Source organism: Tenrec ecaudatus, chromosome 5, assembly GCF_050624435.1.
Source record: "Tenrec ecaudatus isolate mTenEca1 chromosome 5, mTenEca1.hap1, whole genome shotgun sequence".
NCBI lineage: Eukaryota > Metazoa > Chordata > Mammalia > Afrosoricida > Tenrecidae > Tenrec > Tenrec ecaudatus.
The window spans coordinates 154,185,852-154,192,705 of record NC_134534.1 but is presented as its reverse complement, the minus strand read 5'-3'; the positions used below and the strand labels follow the sequence as shown (position 1 = coordinate 154,192,705).

At 37.6% G+C, this 6,854-nt stretch overlaps 1 non-coding gene across 1 annotated transcript; it reads right to left on the bottom strand.

Annotated features, from left to right (window-relative positions):
• Positions 1-224: 224 nt before the first annotated feature.
• On the bottom strand, positions 225-377 carry LOC142449430 (U12 minor spliceosomal RNA). The gene has a single exon (XR_012784606.1). It is a non-coding gene; the product is annotated as a U12 minor spliceosomal RNA (small nuclear RNA).
• Positions 378-6,854: the final 6,477 nt, after the last annotated feature.

Genomic DNA, 6,854 nt, shown 5'->3' with positions numbered 1-6,854 from the left:
TTCTGAGTGGTGCAAATATTTTGCACTTTATTCCTAAGCAAAATGTTGGTAGTTCAATTCCACCCAATGAGACCGGTAAATATCTAGCAATGAACATTTACAATATTAGAGCAAAGAAAGCCCTGTGGAGTGCAGGTCTTCACTGGTATATGAGATGTAAGTATCATCAGCAAAGTGGTTTGATTTGGTTGGTGTTTTTAAATTTGTTTTTGTTTTTGTTTTTCCGGGCAGATCACTACACTCAGGCATCCCGCAAAGTAGGTGGGTCACCTTAGGGGCAACCTTTACCCGCTCAAAAATTTGTCTCACATTAGCAGTGAGGATCCGGGGCGTCACCCCGGATCGTTATTTGGTTTTTAATTCTGGGTTTCTAACTATTTTATTTATCTATTCTATGTTTTATTATTTTATGGAGCAATGCAATTATTGCTCTTATATGTATCTTACTACATAAGCTATGAACTCCTTGAAGAAAAGTTCAAAGCATGCTTTACCTTTGTAATTGCATCTATGGCTGAAACATAAAGAAGAAAGGAAGGAACCTGGAAGGTAGAGAAGGAAGGAAGGGGAAGAGGGCGAGCCGGGAAAAAGAAAAGAAGGAAGAAAGAAAAACGTTATGTGAACATTTGCTGGAAGGACCATGACTGTCCCAGGAAGTAAGATTGTCTTTGAGATCTGGGTGGAGATTTCCAGTGAAAAGGAGTAATCGAATTAGCTTTGGTGAAAGTCAGCTTTGATTTTAATAATATGAGGTAATATAATTATTAAGTAATTAAATAAACTCTCTCACAGACACACACTCACTTTGGTATCAATGCAGATTAGTACAGGAGGAGCCTGGATATACAACCCATTTCACAGTGCTCAGGTTCTCATCCCACCCCCGCCTGGCCTCCTGTTGTAGGAGACCTAGAAGAAATAAACCGTTACCCAGTGATAACAAGTATGTGCCCAGAACAATATGAGTGAAAATCACATTGGGATTCAGAAATCATAACATCCATAATTCCACCCAGTAAGAAGTTGTCAATGAAATCAGTGGAAAAGTTCACTTAGTAATGGGACAGAGGAGCTTCCTCTTCTTTTGCCAGCCTGGTATCAGAGTTAAAACATTACAACAAGGTTTTAATAATATCCAATCATGCTACACAACAACAACAAAAATGCTATGCTCTAGTAAATCAAAAACATTGATTCTATACCAAGAACCAGTATTATTTCAATCTGAATAAAAGCATATCATCAATAAATTCCAGCACAAAGATGATAAATATTTTAGAAGCATCTAATGGAGGCATTTTTGAAATCATGTTAAAAACATAAATAAGTAAAATTCTTCATCAAAAAATTCAAATCATAAATGAAATAGAAGATATAAAGAACAAACGGAAACTTTTTGAAATAAAACATAATGCCATGAAAATAAGACATAAAGTGCAGGGCCCCAACATCAGCATGAAGAAGACAACTATAAAAACAAAATGGAATTTTTCTAACAAAAATCACTCAATATGAACATCAGAAAGAAAAGAGACAAAACTGGTCCTCGGGGCCTGAAGAACTACAATAAAAGAGGCAGTTATGCCCAGCAGTGCAGAAAGAGAGCGTGATTGAGAAAGTCCTCATAGAATTCATGGCTGAAAACTCCCAACATAGAGAAGGGACATTAGGGCTACAAACACAGAAACTATGGAAAGTCGAGCAAGATGAAACAACAACATTCACACCAAGACCTCTCATGAGTGATCATCTGAAACTAAACACACGAAAACACACACAACAGCGAAAAACCAACCAAAAAAGAAAAAGAAAGCTTTAAAGAAGCCAGAGGAAAAGGATATGTTAAAGTTGGAATGACAGCAGATTTCTCATCAGAAATCATCGAGGTCAATGAAATTTCACAATATATTTCAGGTGCTAAAAGAATTGCCAATCCAGAATTTATATGCAGCAAAAATATCCTACAGGAAGAAGAGGGAAATGAAGACATTCTCAGATGGGAAAAGACTAGGAGAAATAGTTACCTACAGACTTACCCTAAAATAATGCTTAAAGAAAGTTATCTAAAGAAAATCACCTAACAAGGAAATTTGGAAAAAGGAAAACATTTTTTAAAGGAAAATAAACACCATAAACAAAAGTTAGTGAAAATATAAAATACTGTATTTATATTGAGAAATATTAGGAATGTCATTTGTACTTCAAAATAAATTCAATATTAAAAAGTGTATTGTTATAAGTCTTATTACCAGAACCAGATGCCTTATGAACAAATTCCTATAAGCAACAGTTATAGAAAGAAGCTTTATCATCATCATCACAGAATTAATGCAAGTCACTTTCATGGAAACTTATCTCTTATTTAAAGGGATCTGTATTATTTATATACCTTGAGATCAAATGGTGACTATATATAATCTCAAAGCTACCTTAAACAGGAAGGGATATTGTGTAAATGAGCACTAGTATTGATTTGCGGTGGGAACGCAAATGGTATCAAGACTTTTTGTTGTTTTCTCCACTAAGCATTGTGCTCTCAAGTCATCTTCTTATATGTACTAGAGCTATGATTGTACGTCGCATCCTTACATCACACAAGTTCGTAACTCTGAATTAGGTAGCTGGGTTTTTTTTTCTCAATCTTGGAATAATAATGTATATGAAATAAGAAAGATCACATGATTATCAGCATATTTATTCTTAGACCATTCACTGTTGCCAGGGAAACTCAGACATAACAGAACATGGAAGCAAGGAGAAATATTTTTTTCAGAGGAAGAAGGGAGATAGTTGGGCAATCAAACAATGTCCATTACGATAGAAAACATATTTCAAAGTGATTTTTTTATTTCACAAAATTAGTGTAAAATTAAACAAAAACTCATTGCCATCAGATGGCTGTCAGTCCTACCCTGTCCTATAGCAACCCTATAGGACAGTGTAGAACTGCTCTGAGAGTTCTCTAGCCTGTAATCCCTACAGAAGTAGGACGCCCCATCTTCCTCCCACACAGCAGCTCGTAGTTTTGAGCTGTTGACCTTGCAGTTACCAGCTGAGCTGTTGATCTTGCCCAACATGCAACCACGAGACCACCAGGGCTCCTGAATTATAAAACGAGTTGAGATCTAGAAATAATTAAGAGTAGCTGGCACATCTGAGAGTCTATTGTAACGTTGCAACACTTAAAACCTTTTTCATGTGGTAAAGGCAGGAGAGGTGAATTAAAGAGGAAGTTCAATGGACGCTAAAAGAGGAATGACTGTGTAAATGGTGCAGGATTGGCAGTGTTTCATTTTATTTTATGTATCATCTCTGTGAGTCAGAATCAACCTGGCAGTACGTAATGAACAGCAGCAGCGCAGGAACAAAAGAAACAGCTGAGAAGGTTTGTGGTAGGAGGTGATGTTGAAGCTGGAAATGAGGAGAACTGTCACCAACAGCAAGCAAAGACTATCTGAAACAGATGAATATACACACTCAAAATGAAAGAGAAACTTGAACATCAGGAAAAAAATAAAATATGTTCAACATGTCTGAAGAAAAAATGCTCAAATGGAACGCACAGTTGGAGTATAAGGTAAAGTTGAAATCTGGTGCCAGAGCATGTGAACGCTTGTAAATAACTTTAGAAATATAATTTAATATTTACTGGAATGTTTTCATTGTTTTAAAAAAGATTTTTTAAGTTAAGAGGTAAATTGATAAAGTAAAAAAGAAATATTTTAACCTTTATAACAAAGAGAAATGCAGTATTATTAATACATAATAGCTTCAAGTAAAAATAAAAGCATCTGAAAGGAGGGGAAATGGGGTGGGGATTTGAACAGGAAATGAGTAGGAGAAGAAACACAAATGCTAATCTGCATCCAGCAATCAATAAACAGCACTTGCTGTTGAGTTGTTGACTGGTGCCATCAAGTTGGTTCTGACCAATGGCAACCTTTCCTCCAACAGAACTGACCACTGCCTGGTGCTGAACCGTCCTCCTGATTGTTCCTGTGCTTGACCCCAATACTGCAGCCACTCTCCCAGGCCATCTCCTGAGGAGCTGCTTCTCCCATACTGCCCCTCTGCTTGATCAAACACGACATCCTTCTCCTTTGGTTGACTCGCCTGACAACCTATCCAAAGGATGTAAGACGAAGTCTTACCATTACCTCTAGGGCGCACTCTGGCCTTACTTCTTCCAAGATAGAGCTGTTTGTCTCTTTATCAGTTCATGGTACTTTCATAGTCTTAGACAACAGCACAATTCAAACAAATTGATTCTTCTTCAGTCTTCCTTATTCAATGTCCAACTTTCACAAGCATATGAGGAATTTGAAATGCCATGGCATGGGTCAGGCACACCTTAGTCCTCATGATAATATACTTGCTTTTAAATACTCTAAAGAGCTCTTGTGAAGCAGATTTACCCAATGCAGTGCATTGTTTAATCTCCTAACTACTGCTTCCATGAGCATTAATTTGCAGATCCAAGAAAGACAAATCCTTGACAACTTCAAACTTTTTTCCATTTATCATGATGCTGACTATTGGTCCAGGTGTGAGGATTTTGGTTTTATCTGCGCTGAGCTGTAATTCATACAGATCAAGGCTGCCATCCTTGATCTTCATCGGCAAGTGCAAGGTGGTGTCATATGCATATCACAAGTTGTTGATAAGCCTTCCTCCAATTCTGATGCCATATTCTTTGTCATATAATCCATTTCTCTGGTGATTTACTCAGCATACTCAGATTGAATAAGTATGGTGAGAGGACACAAGCATGACACACCCTTATCCTGATTTTAAACTATGCAGTATTCCCTTGGCCTCTGGAGAACTGTCTCTTGATCCATGTAGTTCTTCATGAACACAATGAAGTGCTCTAGAATTCTTTTTCCAAGATTATCCATAGTTTTTACATGATACACACAGTAGCATGCTTTGACAGTCAATAAAACACAAATAAGCATCCTTTTGATATATTATGCTTTGAGCCAAGATGAAACTTACATCAGCAATGATATTCCTTGACCCATGTCCTCTTCTGAATCTGATCTGAGCTTCTAGAAGCTCGCTGTCGATGAACCGCAACAGCCATTATTGAATGAGTTTCAGCAAAATTTTACTTGCATCTGTGATCGATTATATTGTTCTATAAGCTGAGCATTGTGTCCGGTCATCATTCTTTGGAATGGGTGCAAATATGGATCTCTTCCAGTCACTTGGCCACACAGCTGTTTTCCAAATTTCCTGGCACAAACCAGTGAGTGAGTGCTTCCAGTGCTTCACAAATTGGTTGAAACATTTTAATTTGTATTCGGTTCATCACCAGAGCCTTGGTTTGGGCTGTTTTCAGTGTAGCTTTTACTTTTCCATCAGCACCATTGGTTTTGGCTCATTTGCTGCCTCTTGAAATGATGGCGTGTCAACTAGTTCTGTTTGATGCAGTGACTGACTGTGTATTCTGTCCATCTTCTTTTAATGCTTCCTGCATCACTTGAATATTTTGCCTATAGAATCATTTGATAGTGCAACTTGATGCTAAATTTTCCTTGACTTCGTTAGGTTTAAGAAGTGCTGGGCATGTTCTTCCTATTTGATCTTCTAATTGCAGGTCTTTGCACATTTCATTATAATATTTGGTTTGATCTTCTTGAGCTACTCTTTGAAATTTTCTCTTCAGGCCATTGACCTTATCATTTTTCCATTTGCTTTAGCTACAATTTGATTAATAGAACATTTAAGAGTCTCTGCTGACATCCACTTGGATATTTTCATTCTTTCACCTCTTTTTAATGAACGTCCGCTTTCTGCAGGAATGACATTCTTGAAGTCTTCCCACAGCTCATCAGACCTTCTGTCATTAGTGTTCAATGCTTCAAATCTGCTTTTGAAATTCACTAAATTTAGATGGAATCCACTCAAAGTCATATTTAGATACTAGTGAGCTTGTTTTAATGTTCTCCTGTTTTATTCTGAGCTTACATATGAAAATTTGATGATCTGTCTTACACTCAGCCCCTTGCCTGGTTAGAGGTGCTGATATTGAGCTTCTCCATCACCTCTTCCCACAGTTGGAGTCACTTTGATTTCCAAGAATCCTATATGGAGAAATCCATGCATATAGTGATCTTTTGTGTTGTTGATAAAAAGTAGTTTTTATGAACAAGCCATTGATTGAGCAAAATTCTATCACTGGGCCTCCAACCTCATGGGAAAGTAGAGCATCAGTAAGAATCAGGGAAGCTCTCAATAAAATGAACAGACAAAATAGTTGACGCCATTCTCAAAAAGTTAAAAATTAGGAACATGGTGCCATCTATTTTTCTCTTATGCATAAGTTCATCATAAATTGGAGGTTACTTGATAATTAATAACAAAGCAAAAACAGTATGATAATTTTCAGGGAATGAACAAATTTTTGAGGAGAATCTTGGCTATTCAGATTAGCAAGGAAATCATTTCCTTAAAAGAATTTCACAGAATATATATATATATATATATATATATATATACCATATTGAATGAAGGGGGAAGTGCAGAGTGGAGACCCAAGGCCCAAGTGTCAACCAAGGGGTTTAGGAGAGGAGATGGGTCAATTAGGGTGTGAGGTAGTACCGATGAAGAACACAGCTTTCCCCCAAATCCTGGATGCTTCCTCCCCCCAACTACCATGATCTGAATTCTATCTTGCAGGGCTGGATAGGGCAGAGGTTGTACACTGGTGCATATGGGAGCTGGAGGCACAGGGAATCCAGGGTGGATGATACCTTCAGGACCAAGGGTGTGAGGGGCAATGCTGGGAGAGTGGAGGGTGAGTGGGTTGGAAAGGGGGAACTGATTATAAGGATCCACATGTGACCTCC